Raw genomic sequence first — 16,286 nt, 5'->3', positions numbered from 1 at the left:
ATAGAACCAAGAGGTGATATAACAGTAAGGAAGTCTGTGAATCTTTTAGAATTATCCATATTTATTTAGTATCATGAAGTACAATATGATCAGAGATTTAAGTCTTATTAATGAAGAGATTTTAGCAAAATAAAACAACCCAAAGAGTTAAATATCTTTATTGAACTCATGGAGCCAGTATGACCTGCCTCTGTTAGAAACACCGACTGTAGATAATCAACTCTTTTAAGAGAGTGAGTTGGATCAAATATTAATAATATCGTATGTTGGTGTTCCCCTCTCCAGAACAAAACCAAAACCAGTAGAGTGCAAAAATGGAAAAATGCAACACTGTTGCTATTCTTCCCAGAAATAGTCATCCGAAAACATCACCTTAAAATAAAGTTATATAATACTACATGAATAAAGAAAAGGGGCTTGCAGGCCACTAAGTAATGGAACTTCACTGTTACAGCAAAGGATTTGCAGATCATTTTTATAACGTCTTATGTCAGGAAAAATTGAAGAGAGAACATTCATGGGACTAGTCAAGGGTTCTGTCAAGTTTACTTGGCTAAACAGGCGGCTATGAATAATGCTTTGAGGACAGTTGAAACAAATGTGCAGGTTGTTGGCATTAATGAGAAATGCTGTATTTGGAGAAAAAACCCCCCACTGCATATCAACAAAAGCTCATCCCAATTATGACACATGATGGTAGGGTTATCACCATTTGGAAGTGCTTTGCAGGTTTAGGATCTAGATGGCTTACAATGAATTCTGAACTTACCAATTCTACAGAAAAAGGTCAGAACATATATAATATATAACACAATAAACTTAAATATTGAGAGAACAGAATAAATATTGAGTTTTGGAAAGGCCAAGTCAAAGTCCTATCCTTAACAGGTGAAATGTTGTAGAATACCCTAAAGCCATGATGGCGAACCTATGGCACGCGTGCCACAGGTGGCACATGGAACCATGTTGCCTGGCACACCGGCTCAGCTAGGGCGCGCATGCACGCACTGGCCAGCTAATTTTTGGGCCTTCTGGGCTCACCAGAAGTAGGGAAACAGGCTGTTTCCTGCCTCTGGAGGGCCTGGGGCTGGGGTGGGGAAGGCTGTTTTTGCCCTCCCCAGATGCATAGAGAGGATCTGGAGCCAGGTGAGACAGAACAACGGGACATCACGTGCCAGGAACGGGGGGGAGGGGGGTTGTGTGCGCATGCACAGGGCGGGGCAGATAGAATTATGGGTGTGGGCACACTCGTGCATGAACCTCCCCCACCCACCCCTTTCTGGCACGCGATGGCAAAAAGGTTAGCCATCACTGCCCTAAAGTAAACAGTTCATGCAAAGAGCAAAAAGATATGTGAGTTGAAGCAATTTTTCAAAGAGGAATGGGTCAAAAATGGTAATGTGTGGGAGAAAATATTATGCCTCTCCCCTCCACAGTCATGTGACTGCATTTTTGGGCCCTTGGTAACTGATTTGCATTTACGGGTTTCTGGCAAAAATGCCCGTGGAGAACAATGGCCTTGCTTAATAACCATGGAATTTGCTTAACAGTAGTTTGTTTAATGACCAACACATAGAAAATTTGTAAAATTGAGTGGTGGTCACATATTGTCATACAAATCACTATTGTGATTTGAGACCATAATTGTGGCCTTAATTACAGTCATAAATTGAAGATGATCTGTAATGCTAAAAGAAGAGGTGTACCAATTACTAAATCTTAAACTACTGTTTTAGAAACACTTCATTGTTTTCTAGTGCTTTTTAACCAGAATTTCTTCAACTATTAACAGGCCTTAGATAAAGTTCAGATCATATTGCAGGTAACAATATTGAAATATTATGGATAATTCTAAAGAGTTCACAAACTTTCTCTCACCGCTGCAATCTGCCTTCTTGTCTTGCTCTTGCAGGTTTGACAACCAAATATATCAGGGGGCCTTATATTTTTTATTTATTTGTATAATGCCTTTATTTCTACAAATAACTCAAGGTGACTAACACATCCAACACACCTTCCTCCTCCTATTTTCCCCACAACAACAATCTTATGACATGATTTGGTTTGAGAAAGCATGACTGCCCCAAAGTCACCCAGCTGGCTTTAATAGCTAAAGAGGCACTTGAACTCAGACCGCCGCTTTCTAGCCTGGTGCCTTAACCACTATCCCAAATTCTAACAATAAAATCCTGTTTATTCCTCAAACGTGATTTTTCTTTTGTTAAAAAAATTGCCCCATTTCTTTAAAAAATGCTATATAATATAGAAAGATGCAAGTTGCTTTGTAGGCTAATTTCCTCTTTTAAGACTCTGTGAATCTGTTAGAAACACAACCACATTTTTTCTTTTGTGTGTGTCTATAAATCACATTTAAATATAATCATGGTTCAACTTTCTCTACAGTCCTGGAAGACCTAGAAATCAAGCTCTTGTTGGATTCAAAATTAAAATAATGTATTTATAAGCCATATTTGCATCCAAAGGCAAGCATCAATATGAACCAAATATCATTTGGTACATATACAATATAATATAAATATCAGTTGGTGTATATATACAATATAAATGATAAAAGCCGGATAAAAGCATCACCTACAACTTATACTGGAGATCAATCACGGTAGATGTTAGAGCTATACAACATTGCATGTTGTCATTCCATATGTCTTGACACTGTATTATTGAACAATGTGAGTGATCAATCTTGTAAATTATTCATTAAGAACAGCAGCTACTTCTGCTGGCAGAGATGATTAACTAGTACATGTAGAGTAATAGAACACTTTCTGAAAACCTAGTAATTTACACGGGCAGAAGCCAAAAGGCAGTGAACTACAAAGGAGGAGAGCAGAATGAATGCAATTTCATTGCTGAGCCTTGTTATTATTGCAATTCTAGTCAGTTTCATATACCCTCGCTTATCATTTTCCACTGCATCAAGCACAGTGTCAGTGTCAGTAATAACTCCTTCTATGCATTCACAAATATTTTTGAAATAAAATGCAAATACAGAGCTTAAAATACAACATAAGGCAAAGAAGTATCAGCATAAACCATGAAATCCAAGTAAATGCTTTGCTGATTTAGTAATGTTCTCAACCAAAGAGTCTTCTAGGCATTTATGGTAATAACATATACTCCTGAAGGCCTACATTTTGGTTTGGTGAACTGCTGGAAACCTGACTCTACTCTAAACTTAAACTAACAGCTTGTAGTGATTACCAATTGATTGAAATCCCTTTTAAATTTAAATTAATAAAAGGGACATATGTGAAAAAAGAGATAAAAATTAAAGACAACATTTCTAAAATTCTGTCTTCAGTTGTTCTATATTTTATGTGATTTTATTAAAACTTAAAAATGAGTTAAAAATAAATTTCCTAACTGCCTAAATAAGAAAAGAAAAGTAACTGAGCAGAAAGCAAAAAGTGCAAGGAAAAAAAGTTGAAGGAAAATAGAAAAAAAAGGAAAAAATACAAGTGTCTTCCGATATTTTTCACAGCAGTTGTAAATACAAATATATTTTAATCTTTGTAAAGTTAAAGCACAATATTCTTTTTGCCCTGTTCTATGGTGGTCATTAAGCAAATGCCATGATTGTAAAGTGACCACCACAGGCATTAAGCAAACGTTTGGTCTGCTATTGGCTGGTTTCTTTTTTTTTTTTTAAACCTAGTACATTAAATGCTGGTTTTCAGCAAAATGCCGTAATATGTGGTCATGTGACTGCAGGATGTTGCAAGTGGCTATAAATGCAGGCCACTTGCCAAGGGCCTGAAATGTGATCATGTGACTATGGGAGAGGGAAAGGCGTTGGAACTTTAGAACTGGGTTATAAGTACCCCCAAGGAGATCCACCATAACTTCAAACAGCTGCTAAGTGACCGGTCGTAAGTGGAGGATTACATGTAAATATCAAAGATATAAATCACAAGTTCATTTTTTAAAATTTTTTATACAAAATATCTATAAGGGGTTTCTATTCAGCAATAACTGTAGTTTCTTCTCTCTAATCAAATAAGTTAAATGATCTCAGCAAGATATGTCAATTTCACCAACCATTCCACCATAATGAATAGTATTGAATTTTTCATTACTATGCATATAATCATCTCTTCACAATAATCATAATTGAAATAATCTTCCATGTTTTTTCCCTGTTTATCCATTAGTTCTAAAAACAAGTTTTGATTTTGATTGAATATTAATATTTAAAATCCTCTATATTGAAATATGTATTTGAACCCTTTTTTACATATCTACCAAGCATGATAAAATATCTCATTGTGTTGTTTAGATTGGCAACCGACTTTTGAAATATCCTTATACATTCTAGATAATTTCTCTGATATCATATACTAACAATACGTTATTCAATAAAAATTCCTTTAAGATCAACATGTAAATTTTGACATTTTAAAGTGTTTCCCACTGACCCATTTATATATAACCAAAATTCCTAGTTCATTTTATCAACCTGTTCTTCTGTTTCAAATTTCAACAAGTGTATTTTAGCAATTACATATTCTTTATCAATACACAACTATACTTCAAATTCCTACTTCATTTCATATTATCTTTTTGCCGGTTTGAATCCTTCTGATAAACCCGTCTGTAAATGGGAAAACCATCGACAACTACATCCTTCTGTTATTAATTGTTCCCTTGATTTAATTTTAAATTCCCCTTGATGGTTTTCCAATAATTCTTGATACATCAACCATTTGTCCTTGCCTGTTGTTCCTCTTCTATTACAAGCTTATGAAGCTTAGATCCATAAGGGGGGCTTGGGGTACAACATGTGTTTATATCCATTCCATATTCTCAAATGTTCTCAATAATAAAATTTTTGAAATCCACATTAACTTTAAACTTCATTGTACTATAAATATCCATGCCATCCAAACCCCAGCTCATAATCTTCTAACTCCAAAAGTCTTTTTTTTCTCAACAGCATGCATTCTTTAATCCAGACCAAAGAAGCAGAACAATACATTCTCCCCACAGTGACCATTTTAATTTCTTCCATCTTAACATGTTGTTCTTAATCTCCTCCAGTGTCTTAACATAATTACTTTGAAATAACATACAATTCATATTTGCCATAGTAGTATCCAATCTTTTTTCTCAATCTTAAAATCAGTTTTCTCCATCAGTTATATTTATTCTAATTTCATATTCTTGTTAACAACTTTGTCTTCTGATTATTCTTAAAATCTGCTAAAATACCAAAGACCTTTAATCTACCCATTAATATTTCTACTCACTTTAGTGGATCTTCTAAAATTAGACTAAATCATCCACAAATGCCTTTAATTTATAAATTTGTTTTTTAATTTTAACTCCCATAGTTCTGTTCAGTACCTCAAGAACTAAAATGAACAAAAGTGGTGACAGCAGACATACCTGTATTATCTCTTTTTGAATTTCACAAGGGTTTTTAGTTCTCTATTAATAATTATTTTATTTACCACCCATCTCACCACAAGGCGGTTCTGAGTGACCTACAACATCAAAAGCAATAAAATCTACCTTGTTATGATCCCATAATCCCTTAATTCAGACTAGAGTTGGGGCGACTGGATGGAATTGACTGTTTACTAGCCGGATGCCCTTCCTGACACCATGGAGAGTTCACAGCAGATAATTTTTCTTTGTGCCATAGGAGAGAAACGTCTGCCGCTATATAGGATTGAACTCTCAACCTTCCAAGTGAAATGCAAGCACCTTCACCACTAGGCCACCACGCTGCTCTATCAAAAGCAACAAAAGTGTAAAACAATAAATATTTCTGATACAAAATATATTTGTTTTCTGTGAAGTTTAAACCAGTCTTACCCATTTAATACAATTATCTCCAAGGTTCATATGTTACAAGACTCTAAAGAAAAAAATCCAATTCAAATTATCAAAGACCTTCTCTGCATCTAAGAATATCAATCTGGCTTGTTTTTCAATATGTTGCTTTAAGGTTCCAAAATATTCAAACACTTCTAATATTAACTTGTAATTGTCTTTTAAGTAAAAACTCACATTGTAAAGATTGTAAAATATTATCCTCAAAATATCAATAGAAAGAGGCCAGCAATCTACCTGGACCAAATATCTTTTCTGTTTTAGTCTTTTTGATAGCTCTAGTGTTGTTATAAATCCATTCAAAAAGAATTTTCCGATGCTCTGTAGTCTTCAATAAATTCTCTTTATGAGAGTATTTACCCACTTATTCTGAGAAATTTTTTTGATCTTTATATAAAGGTGTGTAATACTAATGAAACTCTTTTTACATATTTGCATTACCTGTTACTACAGTGCAGTATTCCCTTCTTACAACTTTAATATCACTTTATTTTTTGTTTTCACAAATTATATCCCAACCATCTCCTGAGTTTATTTGGTTGCAAATTCAAAATTTTGTTTTGCATAATCCATCTTTATTTCCATCTTTCTTACTGTTAACTTAATTGCCTGTACAGAAGCTTAATTTGGTGAGTAATAGTTGACATTCCCTGGGGATTTTAAAATTCCTTTTATCTCATCCAAAATCATTTTTCTTGCCTTTTCTTTTTAAATTCACTATTACATAATGTAAAATATCCTCTTACAAAAGCTTCATTTGTATACTTAACCACCCTTACTTTTGTGGCTTTATTATTATTCTAAAAAAATTCCCTCAACTTTTTACAATCCTCCAGCATTTTTTTTGTACCAGCATCTCATCAAATCTCCACCAAAAAGATCTATTTTCCTTTTAAAAGTTAAATCTGCTAGGTTGTAATCTGAGTGTCTTTGATAATGTCTGAACTTTATAAACCTCTCAGAAATTAAAATTATAACCGTTCTTGAGAAAGACGCCTCTCAAGAAAAATAAGTGTATTCTTTTGACTCACCATTTTTATATCTCCATACATCAACAAGCTCCTAATTATCCATTAAATAGATAAAAATCTTTGGTAATTTACCTTGTGTACTTTTAACATTTTTCTCAGACACTCTTTCTGTGGGGGAACAACAGCATTCCAATTTCCCAGAAGTTTTAGAATGTTAAATATCTGTACTGCCCATCATGGTATTTTTTAAATGTCTTGTAACTGTTGTGGCATTTGATGGTCATGTGTCCATTAATACTTCTTCCAGTTTTAAATTTTTTTACCAAAATATTTCTTGCTTTCTCTGCTTTAGTCTCAATCTGTGTTGTTTAAAAATATAAATCACTCCTTCCAACCTTTTGTTTCTTCTGATTTGTCTGTCAAAAAAACTCCTTTCTCTTGTGTAGTATTTTAATTGGAATTATCAAACCTCTAGTATTAAAATGCTGCCATAAAACTTGCTCTATGGGCTTCTTTATGACAAACTGCAGAAAGACACCCCGTCTTAATTAATTTCAAAATTAATTTCTTAATTTGGCAAAAGTTATGTAAATTCTATAGACTTGATCAATCTCTGTTTCAGTATCATCTTCTTCCCAGTCCAGGAAATTAGAAAGTTCTAAGGCCCTTTTTAGGAAACAGATCCAAGATACTTGCACATTCTCCATGTTTGTTTTAGATATACAAGCATACATATATAAACAATTGAAATAAGGTTGATAAGGTGCGGAAATACCTCCTTTACCAGGAGATAAAAGTATTTTAAAATGATGCTAATCAACATTAATGCTTGCACATAGCCCCAAAGTCTAAGTGTTATAGCTCAAAGATATGAGAAGTGTTAGATATAATAAAAGTGATTGTGGAATATCTTACATCCACAGCAGCTGACAGATTACTGTACTATATGCCCAATAGGAAAAGAAAATTCAAATGGAAAATGGATATTCCCATGAACAGCTGAGCTAGAATCTTTGCATAGAAGAATCCAAACAAGGATTTAAGATAAATTTTACTTTAAAAAAGTGCAAAGAAATTATAGCTGCTATTTGAAAGTTTAGGACCAAACTTCAGTAAAAACAAACTTGAGTGGTTCTGGATGCTACAAAGAAAAGACAATGACCAAAGCTGTTGTAAAGCTGTTTTGTAATGTTTGTTTTTTCCTTTTGCTGCCCTCAAAATCCTCTCTGATCAATAATTTTGGTAAAGTTTCCCACTATTTTGAAGCATAAACATATATGAAGACTGGAACACAACCATATAAGTAGGCATATTAACGGAACCCCCTTAAAATTTTCCTAAAAATCCAAACCCATCCATGCCTATATAGTCCTGCTTAATTAATAATCACAGGGTTTGCAAAATTATTTAGTGAGGTTATAGGCTTATACCTAATATACAGCTAGAGAAAATGCTGGATTTTATTATTTATGTTAATAAATGTTTTATCTGAAATTTGTAACACTTAATAAAGAATCTAGTGTATTTTTTTTTAAAAGTGTGTTTAGTGAATGAGAGAAGCAGCTTATAATATCTTATTGGAAAAAACTATAGTTAACCTGTATTTTATTTTCAATAGAAAAAGAACCAAGACTCCTTTGCAACCTTAAAAGCAAAATATGAAAGTTTTAACTTTTGCTATATCACAGCCCCTTATACATTGCTCTCCAAAAGCTTAACATTTTATATCAGTTAATGTTATTTAGATGTTATTCATGTGATTAGTTGTATCTAAAAAATTATGCTGTATCAGCCATCAGCCTCAGACAACCTGGTAATTCAGTACATGAATACCTTATAAGTGACTCTAGCCTTTGTTACTAAATCATATACCAGATCTGAAACTCCAGAACTATCAGTATACTTTATAATAACATTGTTCAGATGTATTACATTAATATTCATTCCAAAGGAATGCCTTAATTCCAAACTAAAGTTAACTTTAAGATACATTGTTTTCTCCTACATAAAATAGTTTCTTAAAACAATGTAAAGTGAGATGGGAAGCATGTACTTTGCCCATTCTCTTAGTTCCCAAACCACAGCAAATAGTTATTTCAAATGCTTATTTTCTTTTAATTTAATGTAATTCTTTTAATTCAATTTGTATTCCTGCATTAGATTCATTGCTCTAAATCAGGACTATCAAACTCGCAGTCTGCAGCCTGGATGTATTATGCGGTGGCCACGCCCATGCCCGGTTTAGTGAAGGGGGGGGAGAATCCTGATAGTCACGTGATGCCACCATGCCATGAGTTTGAACCCTTGCTCTAAATGGTCTTGTTCAAGTCTAAATAATTTGATAAAAATAAAGTTTTCAATTTTCTTTTTTTCTATTAAAGTTCCAGTTTTAAATATCTTTCTGCACATTCAGTTATTGTATTTTACCCTGCAGACACTTTTTGTCTTAATCTGAATCTTTTCCTGCAAGGGACATACATAAGGGCGTACAGGACAGCTTCCTGATGATATCTGACAGTTGAATGTCAGGAATGCCTTTTAAAGATCTTACTTCCCCAATGGACACTTTTACACTCATACAAATTAAATTTAATCACAAAAAATAGTTTGCTTTTGAAGAAGTGTGACAAACAGAACTTTTGGAGACTGTAGTACATATCTCTTTAATGATTCTGAAACAGAGTACCAAAGATGCTATGTAGAAATATTATTCACCAACCTTCATGTTCTTGTTTAAAACTGTTATTGTTTGCATTGATGAATTTCACACACACACATGGTTACATTTTCATTTTCACATGAGTTATCTTGAAATTATGCCATATTCTGTTTTGTATTAGATTTCACACTCTTTAAGTCCAACTGAATCAGGTGTCTAACATTGTCATTCTATAATACATGTTGCAATAGATGAGCAAAAAATACTGATACTTTTTATCATACAGCTTATCCTTCAATACATCATGCAAATTCCAAATTGTAAGTTGCTATTCAGAATGGGAAAAAGGAAACCAGATGCCACTTAAATTTGGAGGGGATAAATCACTAAAGTGACTGACCAGCAAGTTAAATTAAATTGAATTTGTATAAGTTTTAGTATAAAATACTGAAAAAGTATCAGAATGCCTGCTCTTGTTCTAGGTGGAAAGCCATCCATCATTACCAACTGGCTCAAGAGCTAACAACAAAATTACTTAAGAGCTGGGTGGATTTGATTTAAATGGAGTTGATTTAAATCACAATTTAAATCATGATTTAAATCACTAGTAAAAAGGCTTGATTTAAATCAACTAAATTTAAATCATAATTTTTAAAGAGCAACTGTCATCTCTGCTACTCCCACTGTTGACTCACCAATAGTCCCAGTGTTGCAGAATATACAGCCTCATGCTACATAACTAAGCTCCATTTCATGCTGAATAAACTAAATTATTTATGTATCTTAAATAGAAAACTAACTTACGATAGATTTTTACCCCAAAAGTTTTTTATTAAAATAAATTCGATAAAAATAAAAAAAATCCAATTTAAAACAAAAAAATCTGATTTTTTTTAATTTTTTTTAAAAAAATCATTGATTTTCATCCACCCTGCCTAAGAGCAATCACTATTAAAGGCTTATCCACAATTTGTATTAAGTAACAGATTAATCCAGATAGCCTAATCACTGTAAGGATCTAAACACATAATTTTGGAAGAGGTAAAAATCATTCAAAATAAATTGCAGGTATAGTTTTTCTCCCAAATAGTTAGGCTGTATTCACATAATATAGCTAACCTGGTTTGCTGCTACCCTGCAGTAAATATTTAGTCCAAGAATATGATGGCAGACAAATGAGCAGCAGAGCAGCCATCTTTGCAGACAGTCCAGCTATCAGGAAAGTAGCTGGAAAGCTGTCAGTTCCTGTTTCTTAAGGAAAAAGCAAAAACTTGATAACCTGATAAGGGTTGGTATTGAAAGGGAGATTATGCATCTGCTATTGTTCTAACTGCCTCTAATGGACAAAGGGGTGGGGAATGAAAAGAAGAAAGCTCTGAGATAAGGAGCACTTACAGGTGCCCCATTTTTGTGAAACCACTCTAGGCAATTCAATTCTCTCTTTAATAGCAGGGAAGTATCCACATTTTGTTACTTATCTTCCTATTTCATTCAACCTAGGATGCTTAGTTAATCCAAAACAACTTTCTCTAACAATAAACTGATTAGGTGGTTGCATTACATGTGAACTACTCCTTGACTTAAACATTTGACCCAGACTAAAATAGCTTTTATTTCTACTGTAACAATTTGTTTTTTTTTTTACAAATAGCTACCAAAATCTTCCACTGCATCATGTCATTGTCTAAATACCTGCTATTATCTATTCACTTTCTTATAGGCAGCAAAACAAGTTTCTCCTCATACATAGGCTTTTTATTACAAAAATCAGTTTACTGGCAAATGTCCTTATCTTGTCTGCCTTCTGTGCTATATGAGCCAAGGCCACCTAACAATTGGATAGCTAGGAAGTATATACAAATATAAACTATTCCTTTACTTTATACTTTTCCTAGCCAAAAAACCTCCTTTATAAACAAATTGTGTTGGTCTCAGTCTAAACACCATGCATATAAACTATTCAAATATATTTAATGTATCTTCTAATGTGCAATATGAAATTCTTACATATATGGGCAATTTTAATTCATTAAAAATAAAGATATTAGTGCAAAACAAATAACATGATCATAAAAACCACTTCTGGGAATAGAAATTTGCATAGGCCAAGAAGGTTGTCAAAGCACCCATCTTACCGCAAATAAAAGCAATTACAGAAAAATCTCTAAAGATTAATCCAATGAAGAGACATAACATGGTAAATTGCAGAGAAATATGAATTCTGAATTAGAATTTGCACTGAGTAATATTATTGTCCTCAAAAAAGGGATAGTGGATATGAGATTAAAGCAAAAAGCATGACAAGAAAACAATGGTATAAAGAGTGAAGAATAACAGACTAACCAGGCGTGTAGTGCCCAAGAACATGTAACTTGGAAACAGAAAAAAAATAATTGATAGAATATGAACTAAGTTAGAGATTTCAGTTTTCAACATCAAAATGTAATTCTAAAATATTTTTGCATATTTCAACTACTGAACTGCTTTCTTGAGCAAAAGGTCTACAGGAAAGTCTTTTCTATCAATTATCAATATGACTTTTTGTGTAAAGAAATTGTTACAACAAATTTCCCCGATTGCAGACTTCCTAGATGAAAACATGGGATCTACACTATTTAAGTTAAGGAAGTCAAAATAAAGCTTCTCTCAAACAACTCTAGAAAAGTAATAAACACTGTTCATTTTTCTTTTATTTGGGAAGAAACTGAAACTGAGTTCCAATATGGAAGACTGAGCAAAACGGGAGTATAAAAGTAACAGCAATGACAATAAATTCTCCGACAAAGAGTACCCAATGTCTTTTCTTCTCCTCAAACACCTACCTTAAACTGCTTAGGGGAAAAAAATATTGCAAGATCTCTTTCTTATAAAGAGCGATCCTACACTCCCAATACAAAACGCAAAAGAGCTTGGAGGAGGAACCCAATTTCCTACCTGTCTACGAGATCCCTGCACGCCTCGAGGCGAAGCCTACGACTATGACCTCCACGCTTTAACAGAGTCCATAAGTGATCCTTGAGGTGCAGCCTTGAAAGAGATCGCTGGCTAAAGATCAAGGTTCCTGAAGCAGAACTCGAAAGGAGGGAAGGGCGACCGGCACGAAGTTTGGAGGAGTTTCCTGTCCATCCACCGGTTCCATTGGTGGGACAAGACTCCGAGGAGCAGCAAAACTGGGAGCGGGCCGGGGAACCTTCCTAACTCAGCGGCAGACACCGCAGCAGGAGGCGCCGGAGCCCGTTCGGGGTGTGACAAAGAGCGGCGAAAGCAGCGAGAAAAGAGGTGCGAGGCGGGGTCTTCTTCGTGGCTGCTTAGCCGAGGCAGAAGTTACACTTCTGCGGAAGGAAGGAAGGAAGGAAGGAAGGGAGGGAGGGAGGGAGGGAGGAAGGAAGGAAGGGAGGAAGGAGGGGAAAAAGTACGCGCGAAAGGGGGAGAGAACCTCCCTCGCCTCTCGCGCCTTTGGATCCCGAAGAAGAGCCCGAGAGCCGTTAGGCCCACGGAGCCCTCGCCCCACGGACGACGAGGAAGGACCCCGCTCCACGCCCGCCGCTCCCTAAAGAGGAGGCGAAGCTCTTCCTTTGCCGCCTCCAACCTTTAGCACCTACCCGCCAGCGCCGTCCCTTCCGTAGCCGCCGCTCCGGGAAACCAAGTACTCGGTCGGTCGGTCGGTCGGCCCAAGCAGTCACAAGAAACACCAGCACGGGAAGTAGGGCGCGCATGCGCGTTCTCAAACCCGCTCGGGCTCGCCGGTTGGCCAGCCTGCTGCCCGTAGGCGCGCGCGCAGCCCCCTTTCCTCTACACCCCCTCCTCCTCCCTTTCCTTCGAGCGCTCCTGCGGACATGCGCAGTAAGCCACGTTTGGCGAAAAACGGGAACGCAGTCGTTTGCGTAAAGAGGCGGAACTGCGCCGCTAATAAATCAGGACTCGGGGAACGAAGGAGCTCCAAAGCTGGAGCTAGAAAAGTAGTTATCCGCATGCGTGTGAGTGACGTTAGGCGTCTTGGAAGCATCTGGACCAATCGCTTGCTTGATAAATGAGGAGGGCAGAGCTAGATCAGAATGGGCATGCGTGAATCGTAGAGCTTGCTTTTTTTAATTTTACGATCGAGGATCGCTGTGAAATTGCGTGCCTTTGAAGAATTTGCAGATTCACCTCAGATTAAACTGTTCAGAATGTGTTGAGCAAGATCTTCGGTTTTATTTATCCTGGCAAAGGATATATGTGTAGAAATCATGTTTCTAGATTCTAAAATGTCTAAATAAGGAAGTTTATATAGAACACAACAGAGTAATATGGAGATTAAGGAAATATAGAAGGTCTCCAGATTCAAGGTTCACAAATTGCCCTTTAGCAATTGTTTTCCATAATACCTCTACTTCATTTTCATATATGCTGTTTTTTAAATTGTAATTATCTATAGATATAACTTCCATCAAGTTATGGCTGGCTCATTTAGACCAAATAATTTTGGCTCAGTTAGGATTTTGTTTAATACGAGCTGATTTTAAACTGTAATGCCAAAATAATGACTAAGTTTTCTCTTATGAATTCAATCCTTGCGGTTTAGAAAGCATACTGCTACAAAATTGGTGCATGCTTCTTCAGTATGAAGTGAACTACTGTTGTAATGTTTTTGGAAAACTTGTTCACAATGCTGCTTTTAAAGATGGAGCCACATTATAGTGATACAGAAACATGTAATGCAATTAATAATTGCAAAGAATAAGAGGAAAGAATATTATTCTATGAATTTTATATCCCTGATGCTCTTTGAAGTATATAAAGAAAAATGATAATGAATTAATTCAGATTTTTTAGTACATGATTTTGACCATGGTGGGATTTCTAGTATGAACCATTTTATTAGTTTATTTGTGTCCATGTTAAAATATTGTAATTTTGTTATTGCAAAACCTCTTAACATTTTTTATCTGATAAGTGAAAATAGATTTGAGCTGTAAGACAGTTTTCTAAAGGAGGAATTTAGTATGTTACAAGGCTTTTGAAGCTTTAAATCAAATTAACCATAGTATCAATCTTGGAACTTGCAGTTGAAATTTGCCATACAGAATATTTTACATATAGATGCCCGGGCTACTGGACAGACAACTTGTTTCAAGAGCCAAACCAAACACTTGCATTACAGCTTTTGTTAGTAGAAAATTGAATCATAGGAAATAAAGTCACCAAGCCCATAACTGTAATTTCAGGCACTATGACAGGATAATTTCCTATTTAATAACAATAAAATGATGACTGATAACATACTTGTATACATACTATCATTTGAAAACTAGCTGGCACCAGTAGACTTATTGCTCTACATCTTAAGATTCTACAGTTATCAGGCAGAGCAAATGTACTGTATTTGAAGATGCTATTCTGAGGAGGAGGAAGCAGTAATGCAGAGAAAATTGCTTAGATATTCTCCAAAATTTGACAGACCCCTACAGAATGAAACAGATGGAAGTGACATCTGCAAATCACCTGTCCAAATTCTAACCAATGCTGGATCAGCAATCTCACACAACTTGTCAGTCTCAAAGAACTTGGCTGAAAGTTCAACTCAGACTCTAGGCACTTGAGGAGAGAGACTAGAGAGAAAACATGAATTTGTGCATGAATATAATTACTAGAGTGACACTATAGAAATACCCCCCCCCCATTTTTTAATGCTTGGAACCAGCCATTCTTAACATTGGGGACAAAACTTCCAGGACTAAATGAGGTACGGTAATTCATCAACAAGGTGTGAAGATTTTGAAGCATAGATTGCATTACAGTATACTTACAAGTTAGCCATTCAGCAGTGAAAAGCATCAGCAAACTAATAGAAGGCAATATAGGATGCTAAATTTTTTTGATTCACAGTTGAATTTAGCATCTTAGTATGTAACTTTAGTCTCCAGAATCACAAAAGCTTGCTGGCTGAGGGAAACCAATGGTGCATATTATTTTATTATTCACCTCAAATTTTATAATTTTCATAGAAGTTTAAAATTACAATAACAAAAATATCAACTAAAAAAATTAAAAAGGCCAAAGGGAAAAAAGGAGAAAAGAGAAAAAAATTGTAAACCCCCCCCCCCCCAAAAAAAAGAGAGAGAAAAATTGTTTGGAGAGTGGATCCATTCACTGGCTCCTCTTTCCATCATGGACATTGGCTCCTCTCTCTGCAGTGGAGTCTTCAGTCAGCCATTGCTTCCCCAGGGATTCCCAGAAAGGCTTCACCTAAACTCGGCCCACTTAAGACTCTGAATTTATTTTGTCACCTGAATATCTGACATAATCATGTTAGTTGTAGGACTGAAAAGGCATGATACAGAAAAACAAAAAGTTATCAGAATCCATACAGTATGGTGTTCTGGACAATAGCCTCCATCTTTGTATTTTGTGTCATCAAGATGAGGGAAACTAAGAGCAATCTTGTTTATAGGAGAGAGTTCCATACACCTCCATAGAACCATTTGCATTAAAGGAAAGTATTGATGTACCTTAAAATCAAGCTGGATTAATATTAGACCAATTTAATGGTTATATTTTAGAAACTTTGTTCAAGAAACTTGAATCAGTTTAAGATGGCACTGTAATTATTGCACTGTAATAATTTTTAAAATTCCCTAGAAACTAAGGAAGAGAAATATGCTTACATAGAGAAGTATACTGCTGAGGTGATTATATTTTAATAAAGAAGACTGTGACCATCCCCAAGTTGTTTGTTGGATTTCCCTCCCACCTGGGTAGCTAAATAAAGTTATCTTAGCCAACAGAGAATAGTGACTTTTATCTAATGAGATCTGGGA

At 35.3% G+C, this 16,286-nt stretch overlaps 1 protein-coding gene across 3 annotated transcripts in view; it reads right to left on the bottom strand.

The window, feature by feature from the left end:
* Positions 1-13,170, bottom strand: part of ZDHHC5 (zinc finger DHHC-type palmitoyltransferase 5) — a 57,322-nt gene extending 44,152 nt beyond the window's left edge. The window contains exons 1-2 of one of the 3 annotated variants that reach the window (XM_070931301.1): positions 13,089-13,162; positions 12,421-12,513 (exon numbers count right to left, since the gene is read on the bottom strand). The gene's annotated coding sequence lies outside the window, so the exon portion shown is untranslated. Of the gene's footprint in view, positions 1-12,420; positions 12,612-13,088 lie in introns of those variants that run through there. The other 2 variants (XM_070931284.1, XM_070931293.1) reach the window with 2 other exon arrangements.
* Between the last annotated feature and the right edge of the window lie 3,116 nt (positions 13,171-16,286).

This window comes from Pituophis catenifer, unplaced genomic scaffold (assembly GCF_029215685.1).
Source record: "Pituophis catenifer annectens isolate HBS135680 unplaced genomic scaffold, rPitCat1.0.hap2 SCAF_1, whole genome shotgun sequence".
In the NCBI taxonomy this organism is placed as follows: Eukaryota; Metazoa; Chordata; class Lepidosauria; order Squamata; family Colubridae; genus Pituophis; species Pituophis catenifer.
This window is presented reverse-complemented; position numbering and strand designations above follow the sequence as displayed.